General features: G+C 41.1%; 1 long non-coding RNA gene across 1 annotated transcript in view; it reads left to right on the plus strand.

Annotated features, from left to right (window-relative positions):
- Positions 1-19,379, plus strand: part of LOC128411719 (uncharacterized) — a 36,226-nt gene extending 16,847 nt beyond the window's left edge. Inside the window, exons 3-4 of the long non-coding RNA XR_008329895.1 lie at positions 1,685-1,775; positions 19,306-19,379. This is a non-coding gene — a long non-coding RNA (uncharacterized LOC128411719). The remainder of the gene's footprint in view (positions 1-1,684; positions 1,776-19,305) is intronic.
- Positions 19,380-19,668: the final 289 nt, after the last annotated feature.

Raw genomic sequence — 19,668 nt, forward strand, 5'->3', positions numbered from 1 at the left:
CTGTTTAATGCCCACATCTCCACTATCAGGAACAAATATGATTTCTGATTGAACATCACTTTATTTGCCAGTTCTGTGGTCTTTTCTTATCTTGTTCCACACTTCTCAGGCTTTGTGGTTAAATTATGTATTAAGGTCAATGTCAAAACACGGAAGATCTGTAATCTACAGGGAGCTCCCTTTTATTCGTTATTACAGTGAAGGCTGTGCGCAACTGTCAGGGAGCTTGGGATGTGCTCAGCATGAGGCTTGCTACACAGCAGGGCTCTACAAAGCCTCTCTCCTTGTTCTCCCAGGATGAAACCCTTGATAGATTTACCCAGATAACCCATCTCACTTTAAAGCTCTCTTGTCTCTGCTTCAATCTGAAAGCTGTCAAGTGCACCTATATAGTAATGTCATAAATCAAACGTAAAATGTGTACACTGGAGACATCACGAGTGTCATGTATTCACTTGTACTTTGAGATTTTCTAAAGTAAAATGGTGTCAGAAGAAAGAAGGCTGGGAGGGGTGGGCTGTATCCTTCTTTTCCTGTTCCCCCTTAAAATAAAATACAAGACTGTTTGAAAAAGGTTCACTGTAAACTTTTTATTATTATCATCTGCGTGGGTGGGGGGGTACTTTTGTAGTCTACACATTTTTGTTTATCCTAAATTAATCAGGGACAGCTATTTAGTAAACAAAAAAGGAGGGGAGAGAGAGAAAGGAACGGCAAAGATATCTATCTCTAAGCATTGAGATTTAATGCAAGGCTGTGTATTGATTTTGCGTCTTTGGTTTTCTTCCTGACAAGCATTTGTCAACATGGATTTGTATTAGTTCCCAGGCTTGTTTATTAAAGACACATCCTTCTTTCCCTGCACTAGAAACAAAGCGGGCGCCTAAAACAAGACGCCAGGCGAGGCAAGACAGAAGATAAGTTCTCCTTGCGCTTAAGTTTTCCCTTAGCCACAAATAAAGGAAACTTTCATTTTGTATCGCAAGTAAAGGGTGGTACTTCATCTGTAGTGCCTGGTTTCTTTTCCTAATGTTGTACTTGCAATGTGAAATGCTTTTTATAACCAAATAGCTTAGAGCAAAGCTCTTTGCAATGCTTCCCGTTCACATTCACTTGACTTAGCATTGAGCCATGTTGCTGCCTTAAAAAGAAAAAAAAAGCTGTACTAAAAACTTCATGCATTGGATCCTCTGCCCATTTTCTGAGGGAAAGGTTTTTTTAAAAAAATCATGTTATTAGTCCTGCAATAGGACACACATGTAGGGCTTCATCTGCCTACAGAAATGGGTGATTAAATTCCAAAGATTTCCATGGACCTTAAATTGCAACAAACTCGTGCTGGATTGCATCCAATACTGTTCAGCGAAAGTGGTTTGCTTCATCTGTGAGCCCATCAAATGATGAGATAGCAAGTTATGAGCAGGCATGTGTAAAGCAGCCCTTAGTTAATTAGTGAATAGCCTGTTGTGTTCCTATTCCCAGAAACTGGGGATAGATTTCTGGAGAAGGTACCCTCTAATAGTGTGTTTCATTTGCTATAACCCTCCTAGGGACCTTGGGCTGAACAGTGGGTAATAAATTGTAATAATGATGATGATGATAATAATAATAATGATAACCTCCAGTGTACTCAGTATCCCAGCTGGACACAAACAACCTAATCCTAGGTTTATTTGTTTGCCAGGAGGTAATTTCCATTGAGTTCATCAAGAAGAAAACTTAGGATGGCAGACCAAATAATCTCCATGTTACAAGCACACCATCACACCTTACAGGTTAGTCCATTTCCCAACAGCTTGCCAAGCTTTCCTTCTTGCCTTTTTTTTTTTTTGGCAGCAAACCATGACAACAGGATGGAAAAATAAAACTAACCACAAATAATCAAGAACAAAATGCCTAGGGCTATCCCCGCTCCCCACACATTAAAAACAAGATTAATTCTCCATTAAGTGCTTCCCAGATGTTGGGTTGCGTTGCGCGTTGTAAAATATGGAGCCCATCAAGCCTCATTCTCCACTCTGCTACGGTTCAATGTGGGAGAATACCAAAAACAAAAGACACAGATGCCTGCTGTATCGACAAGTTCCCATTTTACCAAGGCATGCTGTACACAGAAATGACTTAACAGCAGCTTTTGCTGCCCTCTGCTCCCAAGCATACTCCTAAACTCAAATCAAACGCCAGTAAGCATAGCATTCAAATTCAACCCTTTTATAGTCCCATCAAAATCAACTAATCCAACCCCATTATGGTCCCATCACAATTTCTGCTTCCCATGTTAACACAAATAAAAACTTAGCATTCTATATACTCTTAGCCAATAGGATGATTATTGCAGAAAATCTGAGGCGTATTAGAATGCCTTCTTTCCAAGGTAGTTTCATTAAATATGAGGCTTTGTTATCTTCATGGCCAAGAAAACTCCAAGTGTACAAAATCAATCTGGCAACACAGAGTCTATTGACAGATTTGTTTAAGGAGTGTAATTTTTGTCCTTCTTCATTGCCAGTGTGTGGAATTCTTTCCCCAATGAGGGCCCTATTCCCCAGTGGGATGTTTTGGGGGCTACATATCAGCAGTGTTTAGTGCCAGATCCACCTCACTCTCTTTCTCTCTCTTAAGATCACCACCAGGGCTCCCCCCCCCAGCCAGAACTCACCAGAACTCAGTTCTGGCACCTCTCAGGTGGGCACCTTGCCATTATAAGAGAACAAGGGAGGAGTTCATGGTGAGTTCTGGCCCTCTTCTTCTAGGAATGTAGCACTGGTCACCACCACACACTCTTGGAAAGTGCCTTCCCACAGAGCACACTTCAGGATCTGCCAAATGGTAGGGGCAGTAAGGACAGAGGGGCAGGGCTGTGGTCTGGAGCAACGAAGAGGAAACTCCTGTAGCCCACTCCAGCGACAGAGGGGGAAGTGCCGCAACTCTGGGTGCTGCACAAGAAAAGAGGGTGGGGTGATGCAACATGTGGGAATTTCCTGCATGCAAAGTGGCAAGTCTACCACTGAGCTGCAGCCCTTAAAATCTGCAAAGTTCTCCCCTCAGGCAAGGCCTGCCTGACCCCAACTTTACCATAGTTTTGGCATGGAGTTAAGACTTTCCTCTACTGCCAGGCATGTGAGCATATTTGAGGGATTGGCTGTTAATTCCCCACCTCAGAATTGGATGATTTATAATTGTGTCAGTGGTGCTTTTTAACAGTTTTATAGGTTGCCATAATCTGATATGTTAACCTGTTGACAGTATGATTATGTCTCCATTATTATTTTTTGTATGTTTTAAATTTTTGTAGCTTGTACATATTGTGGTTGGTTTTGCTTGTGGTTGGTGACTAAGGACTGCATTCAGCCAAGGTATTACTCAGAACAGACCCATTGAATGCAGTGAAGTGTAGTTGCATCATTTCATTTGAGTGGATGTACTCCAAGTTGGAAGAGCATTGGATGCAACTCTGAGAAATTTAATAAAGCGAAACCTACCTAGCCCTGTACACTACCTAGCCCTACTCATGGAGAAAAGGGTGGCTGATTCTTAAATATTTTGCACAAGAAAACACCAAAAGGAATTCAAAACAGCAAATAATGAACTGGAATAGAATTCAATGCCACAGTTTATGGCAAATGTTTCATCATTGCAGCTTTCCAGAATAAAGTTTCCCCACTCTCCTCCTCCCACATGCTTTTCTGGGATTCTTCACACTCCCTGCCCCGCAAATGAGCAAGGTTCATGGGAGACAGCCCCGTCACATAACCAGAAGTCCTTGTGCAGGTGTCAGGCATCAGGGAATCCGATCCCCCCCACGGTAGGCTGCCAGGAATAGATAAGACAAGGAAAGTTCTTTCCAATGTCTTTTATTCAATATTCACAGAGAGAAGCTTAGAAATGCAGCCTCTTGGAGTAATGGTGATGCTCCGAGTAAATCTCCACCACCACCCCCTTCTCTCCACTTCCTCAATCATCAACAGCACCACCCACCTTACGGTGGCCGCTTAGGGCCATTTGTCTCTGAGCCCTTTGCTCTCCTACTTTCATTGTTTGCCAGGTTCTGGGGGAAGGAGGGTCTGGAATGCTTTCTCGTGAGAAGTGTCAGCCAGCTGCTCTGGTTCTGCCTCCTCCTCCTCTTTTCCCATTATTTCCCAACTTTGCCCTTCATCTGCCTCTGAGCCGTAACCTTCAAACCACTGTTGTAAATCTATACTGTCTTCCTCTTCTCTGGAAGGTTCAGGCTGGGGAGTCGATCTCCACCATTCCTCCTCTGTCCAGTCCCTGACAGCAGGGTTTCTACTGACAAAACTGGCTTCTCATCCATAGTACTCCTGGTGTTTAATACACTGGGCATAGCATTACAGTAAGCTCAGTATCTGAGTCCTAATATTATTGGGTGATCTCCAATGTTAGTCATACTCAGAGCAGACTTATTGGACATCACCTTATTATGTTGGTGATTTGCTATTTCAGTAATGCAAAAGCCAATGTATGCATAAGACTACAAGGTTCATTGAAGATTTTCTTGCTTACCTATAATTGACATTATTTTCTTTAAAAAATGAAACCTGAAAGCTACAGCTATTTGCAAATAACCATCAATATCTCTTGTACAAAGCCTCCATATCTTGCAAACTTGTCTGGGACCTACTGAGATAATTTGAATAGCTGTTGCTTTTTCAAGTTCATAATATTTTATAAAATCAAACAAACATTAATGAAATGGAAAAGACAAATAAGGTTACATTTCTTTTCTTTTTTAAATACATCAAAAGACATTGACCTAGAAATACATAAATACATGCATAGAGAGTAAAGTGTAGGCTAACTTGAGCTTAACAATGTCATCCTCGTTTTTTAAAAATTGTTATTATGCAGTTTTCATTTTTACTCAAAACAGAAGAAAATAAGAAAAGCCCTTCTGAATCAGGCCAGCCAGCCAGCTCAGTTGGTAGAGCCTGAGGTTCTTTAACCCACATTGGGTTAAAGATTCCTTCATTTCAGTGGGTTGGACTGGATGACCCTCTTGGTCCCTTCCAACTCTATAATTCTGTGATTCTATGCCTACAGGAAGCCCACAAGCAGGACAAGAAATCAATAAGCCTCTCCTGCGGTTACTCCCCAGAAGCTAGCTTTCAGCAGCATACAGCCTCTGAATGAAGAAAATGTCTACTCCTCTTGCACAAGAAAGTTATTCTCTTCCTCTCTGAGACGTATCTCAGCATTGCCAAAGACGAAGTAGTCTAAAGGAATTTTTTAAAAAAGAAAATATACAAGCATGCTGGTTTTTACCATTTCCTTCCCCCCATCCTCCAGAGTCTAGCATTTGGTTAGAGATGTCTTCAAGATCTTACAATCCCTTACAACATCTAATTGGGGGAGAAATCTATTCCAAGAAAATCACCCAGCGTCATTTTCCAGCACCCACGCTTTCCACTTTAACTTGGGTTCAGAAGATACATGCTTGAGTCAGAGTTGTAAAGAAATTGTCCCGAAACACTGTGCATTTTTGGAAGATCGTTGCAGACAGTTTGTGTGTTTGGGCTTTCTTGTGGCCTACGCTCTTAGATTCTTAGGACGCTGAAGTGTCGGCTTTGCTGCTAACTCTGCTTTGCATATCTGCTCACACTTCACAAGTGGAAAGCCATGGCGCATCTGAAACAAAACTCATTTGAAGAGCCACAAAAATATCTTCTGACGACCAGGCCTAATTAATGCCTCCACGGTGACCTCTACATCTAGCCCATATCAAAAATATTACAGCCGAGTTTATTCAACATGAACTTGAGATCAGGCAAGACCTGGTACTAATGAATACTAATGAAGAGTAATTACTGGAACTCTGCCACTGAAACCCATGGCAGAAGCATATGATAATTGGATTAATACAATCATTTGCAGAACTTTACACAACCCCTTCGAAAAAAGAAAAAAGAAAGAAAAAGAAAGTAGAAGAAGCAGGAAGAATTGCAACTCAAACAATAACCTTGTTGTATTTATTCCCATGATTCTAATCCACCTTTCATTCTTCTCTTGTGGCCCAAAGAGTTCTACAAACACAGAGGCATTCAGTAATATAACTTGAATGATTGGTGTTACTATTCTGGATCCCCACCCTCATATAAACATATATGAATGCTATTTAACCTACACATAAAACAAGATGGAATGCAGAGAATTTGATGGGCCGTTATGGTATATCTACTTAGTGGGAAAGGGAGAAGTCAAGGTTCCTGCTCATGAAAACTCTGCCGGTACCCAGTGTTCAGAAAGGCTGGTGCCTTTCTAGAAGAAAACAGCTGTGATGGCCAGCCACAGGAAAAACAAGAATATTGTGGTGCCTTAAAGACTAGCATAAAGCTTATGTGGCAATAACTGTGTTGGTGAGGCGGCCCAAGACTCGCTATTGTTTTACATGATGACAGAGTGAAGGATGCATCCCTTCCCTGTATCACTCAGATGTTTTTTTATTGACCAGATGTTCCACCACACACAAGAGTCCTCGTTCTGCATGCAATACCTGCATGGTAGAAGAGAGAGTTGCCCGTTCCATTTCTGCACCCTGTGCTGTGTAGCCTATCACCAGCAGGTATGGATGAAACAGATATTATCACTCAATGTTTATATATTTACACCTACACTGAGTACTTTATATAAAGGGTGTGCAGAAATGTTATGAATGAAAATAATATGATGACTTGCATGTGTGAAAGAACCATCATGGGTCAAGCACTATATGGGAAACTGCTGTATCATCACTTTAAAGGTAAAGGTACCCCTGACCATTAAGTCCAGTTGTGGACAACTCAGGGGTTGCGGCGCTCATCTCGCTTTACTGGCTGAGGGAGCTGGCGTTTGTCTGCAGACAGCTTCCGGGTCATGTGGCCAGCATGACTAAGCCGCTTCTGGCTAACCAGAGCAGCACACAGAAACACCGTTTACCTTCCCGCTGGAGCGGTACCTATTTATCTACTTGCACTTTGACGTGCTTTCAAACTGCTAGGTTGGCAGGAGCAGGGACCGAGCAACAGGAGCTCACCCTGTTGCAGGGATTCGATCTGCTGACCTTCTGATCGGCAAGCCCTAGGCTCTGTATCATCACTTTGCATAACCTTAAATCAATATTGTTCAATTGAAGCAATTCGCACAAGCAGCAGCAAATCATCAAGTGATAAGGCATCTAGTGAAGTCAGTCAGTGAGGGGCCACAAAAATCTATCTTCCCCCACCCACCCACCCCTTCTTTTCATAGATCTTAAAAATGAAAAGATCTATGGAGATCTATGACATCTGGCAGTGACTGGAAAAGAGTAGATTCAGGAACAGAACTTAGATTCTGGAGAAAGAAGATTAACTTGTAAAATCGGAAGGCAGCAGACTACTATAAAATTAGTAGCTTTCTGTTCTGAGTATAAGAGTTGGCCATTTTGTATTCATATGTAGCTCCCTTTCAGGCTTGTTTCAGATGGGACAAAAATCCATACCTTTGCAGCCATAGGGTGCATATTTCCCTTAGGCTTTCTGTCCAAACTTTTCTCCATCAACACCAGAACTAATCTTGCACCTCTCTCTCCCAGAGCATAATGTCTCCCTGCCAGAGGAAATGGGCAAGATGCATTTTAGATAAGAGAGAGAAGTGCAAGGAGCCAAAAGCAGAAACCAAGCACAGATCCTAAATCTCTCCTTCATCCCATCCATTTGCTACATTCGGAAAAGCACGTTGCCATTCACTTCAGTTGATGCTATTCACACATTTCAAGGAAGTACAATATGGCATCACTCTTCCCTCTGACCTGGGTGAGTGCCATCCTTTGAAATGAATGGAGTAATTTGCCCCTCAGTGACTCCCGTTCTTTGACATGTGCTTGCAGTGGAGTCAGAATGACCCATGTTGTTGCCAGATGCAGAAAAGCACCCTTGATCCCAAGCCAGCTATCAACAGTTCTGTATGCTGGATTCTGCAAGCTGATTAGTATTCAAATAAAACTTAGTATGTCCCCTTAAGGTGACAGCTTTAAGATTATCTTTTGTTTGCATGTAAACGCATGTCCTTTTCCCTCTTTTGCTGGATTGTCCTGGGCTGCCGCTTCTTCCCCAAACACGACTTGCTAGTGCTTCTTTCTCTTGCAAGCATTGACTGAGATCCCTCTGGCTGCAGTGTTTACAAAAAACAGGTGTTCATTTTTCTTCGGAGCAGAATTTTAATCAAGTGTTGCTCTTTCTTTCTTTCTTTTAGTCCAAAAGTAATTGAGCAATCAATTTAATTAAGGTGCCTGGGTCCAAACAGAGCTTATTTCTAGAAAGCCCCTTCAGCTTCTTTAATCAGTGACGGCAAAGCTAAAAGAAAAAGTCCAACGTTTCTCCCCATTACTCTTTATTCATTTACAAAGGACAAAGATCTCATATCACATAATAAAAAGAACCATTGAGTTCAAGGACTTCTGCAACTGGCACGCTGCGGCACAAAAGTTTTCAGAATCAAAAGTACTATCATTGACACAGAATAAATATTTCTCTAGATAGTGTTATCAATCAGGTCTTTCCCATAATCTGATATAAAGGAGTATCTCATAGCCACCAAACACAATAAGATTAATGAAATTGGAGATGGGGAACATATGGGGTCTTGCATCTAATCCATGTCTATTCAAGTCTCTGAGCTAAGCTACATCTGTTGATCAATATTCCGTCGTCGTAAACTCTGCCTGTTGCAACTGCCACAGAATTTATATCATTAGGGACTCCTGTGCCGGAGTTCTTTTGAAGAGACTCTCAAGAGACACAGAAAGTCAGTCCCCCTCCAAAAACAGTTCTGGAAACAAGAGAGCATACAGTTTAGTTACCTCTTCCCACACTTATTAACTTTAAATATGCTCCTATCGTTAAGGTGGTTGAAGAGCAGGAAAAGGATAGGTTCTTTCAACTCTTCCAAGGAAGATTTAAAGAAAACCCCAAGAGTGTGATTCCCAAAGATGTAATAACTGAGATCCCAGGTTGGGCTTGATACATTTTGCTGTATGATGGAAAGGACAAAATTGCCTCCCCTGCATTCTAAGTACATTAACCAAGAGGACTGCCAGCTGAATCTTACTTCAGTACTGGTGAGAATAAGACAGTGACCACCCACTGCACCTAAGAGAAACAGGACAGATTGGGGGCGGGGGGAGCAGGATAGGCAATACAACACACCCCCCTGTTCTCCAACGTGCTGGGCATGTTTCCAGAAGGCAAGACATCATGTCCAGAAGATAATACAAACAGTTTACAAAAGGTCTACCAGTGAAATAACAGCAGCAAACAAATACAGTGGTACCTCTGGTTACGCACTTAATTCATCCCGGACGTCCGTTCTTAACCTTAAACCGTTCTTAACCTGAGGTACCACTTTAGCTAATGGGGCCTCCCGCTGCCACGCAATTTCTGTTCTCATCCTGAGGTAAAGTTCTTAACCCGAGGTACTACTTCTGGGTTAGCGGAGTCTGTAACCTGAAGTGTTTATAACCCGAGGTGTTTGTAACCTGAGGTACCACTGTATTTGCAAAAAGAGAACTCCAGAAAAATATCCAAATGTAGTTTGGCTATGAGGAATTAAAAAGAAGTCTTAAAATATGTTTTAAAAACCAATAGAGAAGGGGCCATATATATCTCCCATAAGGGTAAGGACCTCCATCACCTGATGTCATTTGGCAAGGGCACTCAGAGCAGGGTCTCAGACAAAGATATTAAAAACCACATTGGTGTTTGCAAGAAAGTGATATTTCAAGTAACCTGAGCCTTAAATTTAGATCTTTATAGATGAAAATTGGCTCTTAAAATTGGGCCCAGAAACAGACTGGAAGACAGAACATCTAAGAATCTGGTGGGATTTTTTAATGACTCTTGTAAGGAATCTCTAAGAAAATAACTTGTACAAAGAAATCCAGGGTAAATGGCAAGCCTCCTAGATCTTTTCTCATAGCTAGGAACTTGGGTGTGTATGTTCCCCATTTAAATGAAGCCTTCCACTTCCGGGTTAGCGCCATCGGCTAATGGCGGATTCCCTCTGAGCTCCAGAGGGAATCGGCTCCGCAGGAACCGGGTCTTGCCGCTGCAGCGACGCGGGGACCCTCAGAAATCACAGGCACTGAAGCCTGTGAACTTGGTGACTCGGCGGGCACCATTTGCGCCCCCCCGACCCGCGAAGGAGCCTTTTTAAAGGCTTCGGAACGGGGGACGGGGTGAGCGGCGCAGTGCTGAGAGTCGACTGCTTCTCCTGCGGAGTGAAGCCGCATGCCATGGTCGGAGAGCGCTGACTTCTTCTTGTGAACAATTGGATTCCAAAAGCAACAACCCGTGAGTAATACGGAAATTGGATTTGTAAAGAAAAATTTTTTTTTGAATTAGGCATGATCGGGGAAGGCACAAACAGGAAGTCCGTCTCCCCGTCTTATAAATAATCTAAAGCAAGGACTAGCTAACTAAGGTCGAGAGAATTTCTTCTTCTTTATTGGGTAAAAGACATTAATTTCACGATTTGGCAGTATAAGTAATTTCACTGGAGGATAAGAGCTAATTTTGAGAGCTGAAGTGCCAACCCCCCGGACCCGGGAGTGATCCGTGAGAGAGCCTGTTAAGGAGATATAGAAGAGTTTGACAGCTGTCAAATTAGCTGTCAAGAAGGAAAAAGAGAACTTTGTTTCTGCTGTCTCTGCTGGATATATTTGCTACAATTTGGTTATATTTTGTTGAAAACAAGGAAGAACTGATACAAACGAACTTGATTTTTGGATTTGAACTGGAAGGAAGATAAAGTAACCAAAATCCCTCTAGAGGGGATTTTGGGACATTACAAGAATGGCTGAAGGAGGAAAAATTGAAGCTAAATTGGACAGAGTGTTTCTTCTCTTGGGAAAGTTACAAGGCCAAATTGATGTTTTGGCTACAAATGTTGCAACTCTGGACTTAACAGTAAACAAATTCATTGAATTTGATAAGGACTTGACTCATGAAGTCCATGCAGCTGGACAAGAAGAGAAACTTGAAAGATTTGAGAGTGTGGAGAAAGAGATATATGTTGTTTCTGAGGAAAAGGAAGGAGGAGATGTAATGTTGCAGATGACAAAGGAGAGCCAGAGGCCTGACATGATGGCTACAAAGGAAAATAAGTACTGGATGATGAAAATCTGTTTTGAATTGAAGATTGAAGAATGGAGAGATCTCCTTATGTGGAGATCTGAAGACCTATGGATTACAAATTTGATTAAGGTGAAAGTTGGAGCTTTTGGGACATTTGGACTTAAAAGGAGTAAGAAACAAGATTCGGGCTCCACTTTTAAGTATGGAGGTCTGGCTGGAAGAAATATGGACCCTATCGGGACAGAGCTTCTCCGAGATCTGGTGTTTAATATTAAGGACTACCAAAAAAACCGGCAGAGAGGAATTGAGAGAGAATTAAGAGCCTCGGACGTGAGGTCTCCAGGCTGATAGTAGACTAAGACTGATGGACATTTGTTGGGGATTGAAACCGGGGAAGGGTGGGGTGGGGTTTGGGAATCCAAAGGGTGCAGAATTATAATCTTTTTTTTTATTTTGTTTTGTTATTAGTATGAAAATTGGGGAATTCGTGGAAGGGAATTTGGGTCGACTTTAGAAAAAAGTTTTAAGAATGAACACTGATGTTTAAATACTGACGTTTATAAGTTAAAATTGGTTTTTTTTAAATGAATTAAATATACAAAGGTCAAAAATTGGGGACAAGAACTTGTTGAATTAACAATTTGAATTGGAATATAAGAAGGGGAGGTGTGGGGAAGTCAGGGAAATATGTTATTGAAAATAAGGATTGTAAACTTTATGTGTTTTTAACTTTTTTGTGTGCTTTTTTTGATTTTTTAATGTATAAAGGTGGAAAAACTCAATAAATATATTTTTTAAAAAAAAATAATAATAAATGAAGCCTTCCATTTGCCATCCATGCTTCTGCAACATTTATTCCCTGTAGCAAAAGCAGTGGCTGAAGACATTCTCATTTAGTGGTAGCTGATGGAGAGATCATCTCTCAATTTTCCACCAGGTTATCATAATCTGCCATCATAAGATTCCGATCTCATTTTTAAAAGGAAAAGGAAAAAGAAAAAGAAAATTGATTTAGTGTCACTGCTTCGTCCCACATTGGGTTTTGCTAGCTGCCTTAAGTATGCTAAGGAAAGGTAGGATATAAAAAAATACCTGTTTGGAAGATGCTAAATGAGTGAGCAAAACCCAACTGCCAGACAACTTGATTCAAAATGTTCCTTTTCTTTTTAATTTCAACACCAAAGATACCTTCTATGCTCCCTTCTCTATGCTGTGCAACAGATATATGTTAGGAGTAAATAGCTCAAAATTAGACAAATCATTAAAAATATATATCACAACATGTGATTGTGAACGTCTGCAAAGCTTACATTGCAAAATGAACATCGTTCTGATGCTCTAAATTGGAAGAGTTGCCTGTTCTGGTAACAGAAAGACAGTAATAGATACTTTTAGGCAAACTATTGATGCATGATGGAGATGCATTCTGGATTCCCACTCCACAACACAACCAATTAGGGCCATGGAAAAGACAAGGAAAAGGCTATCATAGGAAACCTTAATGTTCTGAGGTAGATATCCCTGTGTGGCAGTATTAATGAATCTCAACTGTTTCCAATTATGGGCCCTCCCTATGAAATATTTGCTTCCAATCCAGCACAATAGCCTCAAGATTTTCATACACACAACCTCCCTTCCTGCTCCTTCTAGGCCACTGGCATTTAGTATCTTTCATCACACTCCCGTTGCCTCTTAAATCTGCCACAAAGGCCGCTTTATTGAGTGTGAGTGGCTGAAAGGATGCTTCAGCAATAGGAGGATGTCAGCAAAGGTGATGGCATCAGTGGGTCCCTTCTCCTACCAAAGAAATAAAATATGCTGTGGGGTTTCAAGGGCCACTGATAAATTGGTATTCAGAGGTGAGTTGTAACACAGAACATGCAAGCTGAAAATAGGTGAGGGATAAATGATGAAGATACAAATCTCAGTAGTGGATAGGTTCATATAGAGTAGAACAGTGCAAAGGGCTGCCTATTTTGAGGTAGCATTCAAATACAACCTACTGGGTATGATGATTTCAGAGAAATTTATTTCTCTGAAATCTGACAGGAAACCGTTATTACCAGTGAGGTAAAATGATGTTTAAGGAAGTCTATGACTGTGATCTAGCACTTCCCTGCAGAGAGTTCAGCTGGACTATTACCACGTGGTAACAAACATTCAAGGAAAGTAACCTGCAAACAGTTGTTTTGTTTATAATTTCAGCAACTTTAGTCATATGAACAAATTTGCTGACAAGGATCTAACTCTTCAGTCACTCAATAATGTTGATAGCAAATTGGTTGTATTATTGTGCTGGCCCCCCCCCCCGTGTAACTAGAAAGGAAAGAGAGTGTTTTTGTACAGTAAACTCTAGCTAGGACTTGTAGTTTAAGGAAGAGGAATTAATTTGCCCCCCTATATGACATGCCCTCTCAAGTACTACCAGTCCCAGAGTTTTTTAGTCCCTGCTGACATTTCCTTTGAGGAGGCAGGAGAGAACCAACAAACTAGTCTTCTCTCACGACAGCAGGAGAGAAGGACTAGCACCGTAGTAAATCAGGGACTTTGAAATTCCAGGGATAACAATAATCAAATGCTGGGAGGATTTACAGTTACATGTGAGTAAAGGAGCTGCGCCTCTGGTCTTCAGAGTGCATCGACCAGATCCTGCAGATCCTGCTCTTCTGTTTTTTCAGTGTAAATCCTTTGTGGTCAGTGTTTCAAAACAGATGATGATGATGATGATGATGATGATGATGATGATAATAATAATAATAATATAAAAAAATAAATACACACACCCCGGCCATCATCTCTTTAATCTTCTACCCTTGGGCAGGAGATATAGAAGTATAATCAGCCGTACCAACAGGCTAAAAAATAGCTTTTATCTGTGGGCTGTTAGGCTGTTGAACGGAAAATAACATAGTGAAATTGACTTGCGAGGTAGTGTGTTGTTCGATAAGAGATTGAGTGTTTGTGGGGGGGGAGGCTTATTTAATTTCATTGTACACAGGTTGTACAATGACAATAAAGGTATTATTATTATTATTATTATTACTACTACTACTACTACTATTAAATGTATGCTATTCATTATTAAATTTGTTTCTGTGAGGTGTAGTGATGGCCACCAACTTTAAAAGAGGATTGGACAAATTTGTGGAGGATAAAGGCTTTCAGTGGCTATGTACCACCTCCACTGTCAAAGTCAGTATGCCTCTGGAGGCCTGCTGCTAGGTTAGTGCTGTTGCACCAAGATCTTTCTTGAGGCTTCTCATAGGCACCTGGTTGACCGCTGTGAGAACAGGATGCTGGACAATATGGATTTTTTGCCTGATCCACAAGGGTTTTTACAGGCTTCAAGCAGCAACGCCACTGTCCCTTCTAAATCTCACCATAAAGCTAGCAACCAGGGATGGGGGCAGAGGCAAACATCATTCATGGCATTTGTAAAAGGAGGGCTCAGTAGCAATTAGTAACCTTATCTGCTAGCACTGGCAACTTAGAACCACCATGCTTCCCCTGACATCCTACTTTCCTCTCAGACTTCCTTTGTTGTCCCTTTTCATCTCATCCATGACAGATTTCCCCTGTGTCTGCAGGTCAGACATCTTGATTAACCCACAATTTCCTAAGTGTGCCTCCCCTTTGTCTCACACGTGGATGAACTCTACTGTAGATTGTCCTGAATTTGGGGATCTTGGAGGTTTCGGTGTGGATAAATGACTTGGCACCTCCAGCACCTCACATTTATTCCACATGGTAGAAACTTTTAATAGTTTTTTCTTGCCGCAGTAACATGTGCTAAGCTGAATCAAAGGCAATGAAAAATCCATTATTTTACTTCACCTTGCCAAAAGACACTTTGCTATAATGGGAAACATTTCCCCCAATCAGCTGCCCGCATTCTCTGATATAATTACAACTTCTCACATTTTCCCCCCTTTTGTTGTATTTGTTAGTTACCTCATTATTCCTCTCATAATAAACCTAGATGGTTTCCTATAATGGGATTTCAGAAGTATCGCTGGTCCACTTTTGCAAGTTTCGAGTCGCATTCTTGCTCTTTCAGTCCTTTTGGATTCTGTTTTGATTAATAAGTGCCCTGTCCTCGTTTAAACGCATTAAAACACTCACCTCTTCTGATTAGCACAGCCTGCCATGCAAATCCTTTGTGTTGCACTTTCTAATGATTGATACTGCATTACAGTCAGACGCAAATGTATGCCTACTCTTTTCTGTCGAGCTCATTTTGCCTTTGATGGTCAGCCTCCCGTACGCATTGGGTGTCAAGTGCTGGTGAGCGAAGGAGCCGCAGAAAAGTGCCTCCATTCCTCGCCTCGCCTCTTTTTAATCTGCTCGAAGGTGTTGCGGATTTGGCCCTTTTCAAGTTGGAGGCAGAGCCACAGGTAATTATCTGCAGCTGGATTTGAAAACACTTGTCAGGCAAAAGAATCCTTTGTTTGGCGAGGCTGCCATTTTGACAACCGGGGAAGAGGCAGAACATTTGCTTTACATGCTGAAGGTCCCAGGCTCAATGCTTGACATCTCCCAAGTAGGACGGCGAAAGACCCCCGTTTGAAACTCTGGTGCCAATCAGCATAAATAGTGCTGAGCTTGGTGCACTTGGTTTGACCCAGTCTTCATGTCTAGCTTCCCTAACCAGCAGAGCATAACTTATGCCTGGGACAAGAGGACATATAGCAGTTGTTGTAAAGTAGTGTCACCCACAGACAGGGGATATAACAGGGCTCTCTAGACCAATATGGCGATAAGTCCTTCACCAATGCCCCTTTTTTCCACATTCAGAAAAGGCTGCTTTACAAATGTGCCCCCGCAACACCTTAGCAAGATGTGGAAATACCTTGGATATCTCGTAACCCCATGTAAAATAAAGTAGGGTGAAGCAGGATTGTTATTTGTGATGCTGTGGCTTAAGTGATGAAGTTCTGAAGGTTCAAATTCTTTCTTAGCCATGGGAGTAACTGGGAGACTGGGAGAGTGATTAAGGTAAGGATGCTTCCGAACCACCCTCCCTGCTCTGCAAATAATATGCCTGTCTTCTTCGCCCCAAGAAGACTATCTGCAATCAATGTGTGGTAGAGATCCATGTGGATCTTGGTTCTTGTAAACAGTTCAACACTTTTCTCCCATTAAAATGCCTGGAGATGAACTGCTCTTTCATCTGGCATTTGATAGGCAAATGCACTTCCAAGTTCTCAGTTGGATGGAGATTTTTCAAGTTCAGCCCTAATTTATTTATCTTAAATCCGGCAATGTACTGTAATTTTACAATAAAAGCCTCCCAATCAAAGCTTACCTTATCCAGAGGTAATTAATACAAAGATTGTTGAATTAAAGATGTGAGTCTTGACACTTTGGCAGGGGGTAAGGGACATGGTCTCAAAGGCCCAAATTATGCCTGAAACAGACCAATTAACACCATGTATCTTCTTTTATGTTAACTTCAATTAAGGTTTCTTAAAATTTTTGAAGTTATTTTCTTCTTTACAGTCTCAGAATGTCAGAAATGTACATCAAAGAAAAACGCTTCAGTGCGAACACCATAGGTAACGCTCATTTGCACACAAATCTGCATATTGCAAAGGAGTTCAGAGCCCATTTTGCATGTATTATTGCAAGATGTGAGTCGACGAATTAAAGGACTTAAAGATAACAACCATACAAAGGAAAGAGTGCACCTACTTGTGTTTACAGAATGAACTTTGAAAAAAGGAAAGTAGTCATTATCTCTACACAGGAATATACATGGAAATTATATTAAAATGGCATTTTGGACACCTGTGTGGTTTAAACACTTTTGAGAAATTTGTAAAGTTCATTTAAAGGGAACTTCCATCTATACTGCAGACTTAAACTGGGTTAATAGCCTTCCTCTCTCAAGAGGAGAGCTCCCCTGTGAGCGACAGATGAAACTACAATTCCCAGGATGCATTGGGGGAAATTATGACAAACTGCTTTTTAAAAAACCTATATAAATTAGTAGTGTAGATATGCTTTCTGAGATCATCAGTCCCTGCTCTTAAGAGAATAGTCTTTTGTCCAACGAGAATTTTATCCATACACAACGCTTTTAAAACAAAATTGATGCACAATGACTCCTGTTAACAATGAAGGTCAACAACAGGAGTGTCACATGTCATCATTCAATAAAGGAAAGCAGGACTTGGCAAGTTTATACTAACTTTTAAACCTATATTGCTACTGCTTCCTATTAGCCAGCTCACAAAAATTACTAATCACACAATTCAGCCAGCTTGCCAAAAAGGGAAAAAGCTAAATCAGCTAAAATTGCAAGAGCTCGGCTTCTATCTGTTGAAGCTCATTTTTTGAGATGTCAATCTTTTTCTGCAAGACCAACTGTGATAAACCTGATCTTTGATCAACAGTTCTTAAAACACTGGATCTTGGCCAGAATCCATCTGTTGCTCAGCCCAGGTACTGCCATGAAACTTCTGAAGAACTGTAAATGCCAATGGAAAGGTGTTAAGCTCATAAGCATTACCATCTAAATCTTCCTATCTTTCCAGCTGAGCTAAGCAAAAGGTTAAATGCTCCCCGTGGAGCTTACCCTTCCAAAAAAAAAACCGACACCATTCAGGAATCTCTGTTTCCGTGTATTAGGACAATCCAATCCATTTCAGAGGGAGAGGGTGAAATTCTGAACCGGAACAAAGGGAATGCGCCAAATCCTTTAGATCTGGATCAGGAAAACGTTGCGGCCCATATTCAAATGTCCATAGGTTACAATAATCTTTGGAGGCTCTGCTTTTGGTCCCATGTACAAAAGAGGTATGGTTGGGAGTGGGGACGGACTCAAAAAGGGCCTTCTCTGCAGCTATAGAATTTCTCCTGGCTATAGAATTTGATAGTAGTAGTAAATTTCATAGTTTAACTCCATACGTTAACTACCTTTTATTTGTCTTGAACCTCCAGCTCATGTAGCCCTCTCCTTTTCTCACAAGGGGAACAATACAAATGTATTATTAGGAGTGTTCTGGTGAATATCTGCATATGAGCACTGATTGCACAGCATGACTTGAACCCTTCTCTCCTGGGGAGCTCATGCCACCTTTCTTGCCTTCTACCGCTAGATTATGGTGATACCTGGGCATTATAATAGTTGTATGGTCCCAGTTGTTTGCCTTGGCTTTTTAGAGCTGCCTGCACACACTGGAGCCCAGGAGTTTGTGTCTTTATTGTTCTCTTTCCGATTGCCCTAGTAGTGCATTGTATGTAGAGGGTACATGAGGGTGGATGGTATCAGGTGTTGATTGGCCATTGGTGTACATTGATTGATGCCTCATTTTCATGGCTTATCTGAAGGTAGTGTGCAAAACGGTGATCAGGGATTAGCACTGGATGGGCTTAAATCTGACAGTGTTGCTACACGGATGCTTGTTTATGCTGTCGTCTGTTCGGCTTAGCAGTTAGCTCAGTATAAGATTGCACCATAGCTAGTGTCAGTGTAGCATCGCTGCAGTGACCATCAGCTTGGGGAACAATAACATTGCCCTGCCATCTAATAATTCTGTCAGATTCTTAATCAGCGGGGAAGGGTTGTTGCCTTTTTATTATTGTACAATACCTAGTGTTATATTTAACTGCTTGAGAGTATCATAACCAACCATTGTTTTCAGTGTAGTAGAATCTGTGAGTAGTGGATGGGGAAGAAATTTGATTCAGGTCTTATTTGAAACCGAATCCATCAAATTTATCTTTCCAAAACAATATACAAACCAAAACACAGCTAACATTTAAAATTTGCACTTAACCTGAATTTTGTTATGCACTTCACCAACCAATGTTTGCAAACATGCATATATTTGGGGGAAGCGTGCATAAAAATGAATATACTTGTGAAAATAACACACTAACATGCATTATATTAAAGAAAATTGCTTGCAAAACTGTACATTGGTCAAAACTGCATATTAGGAGAAATTTGCACAAAGGTACTGATGATTTTTTGTGATTTTTTAACCCGCAAATTGTAAAATGTGGGGAACTGAAAAATGATTGGAAAAAATGAGAAACTGAGAGACTGGAAATCAACAGATCCTTCCTAATCCTAACCCCTGCTTTTTGTAGTTATTTTTGAACAACTCGCTTGCCCATAAGATCTGAGGATCATCCAAAACTTTTAGATAACTGGAAGCTCATTTTAAAAAGGAGTGTTGTTTACATATGATTACAGACTGACAAGGAAATACCTTTGAGACTCATACCAAATTCAAGACGATCAGGACACCAAGACAGCTAAAGATCAGGTAAGTGGAAACATACTAAACACCATTTGTTTTGCACATCGGTGTTCATATAAAGCTAATAGAATTAAACAATCATTTCCTTGTCAGGTGCTTCCTTCAGCTGAAATTTTGAATTTTGACCTGAGGAATAGTTGCAGGCGCAGACCTTCAGTGCAATGTTTGTCATTAATACACACCTTTTCTTCGGATGGGGTTTATGGGCCTGTCAACATCAGCAACCTAGTGTGTGTGTATGTGTGTGTGCATCACATGTGCTCACCTCTGAGATCTGCAAGTTTCATTCTTAACTC

This window comes from Podarcis raffonei, chromosome 4, assembly GCF_027172205.1.
Source record: "Podarcis raffonei isolate rPodRaf1 chromosome 4, rPodRaf1.pri, whole genome shotgun sequence".
In the NCBI taxonomy this organism is placed as follows: Eukaryota; Metazoa; Chordata; class Lepidosauria; order Squamata; family Lacertidae; genus Podarcis; species Podarcis raffonei.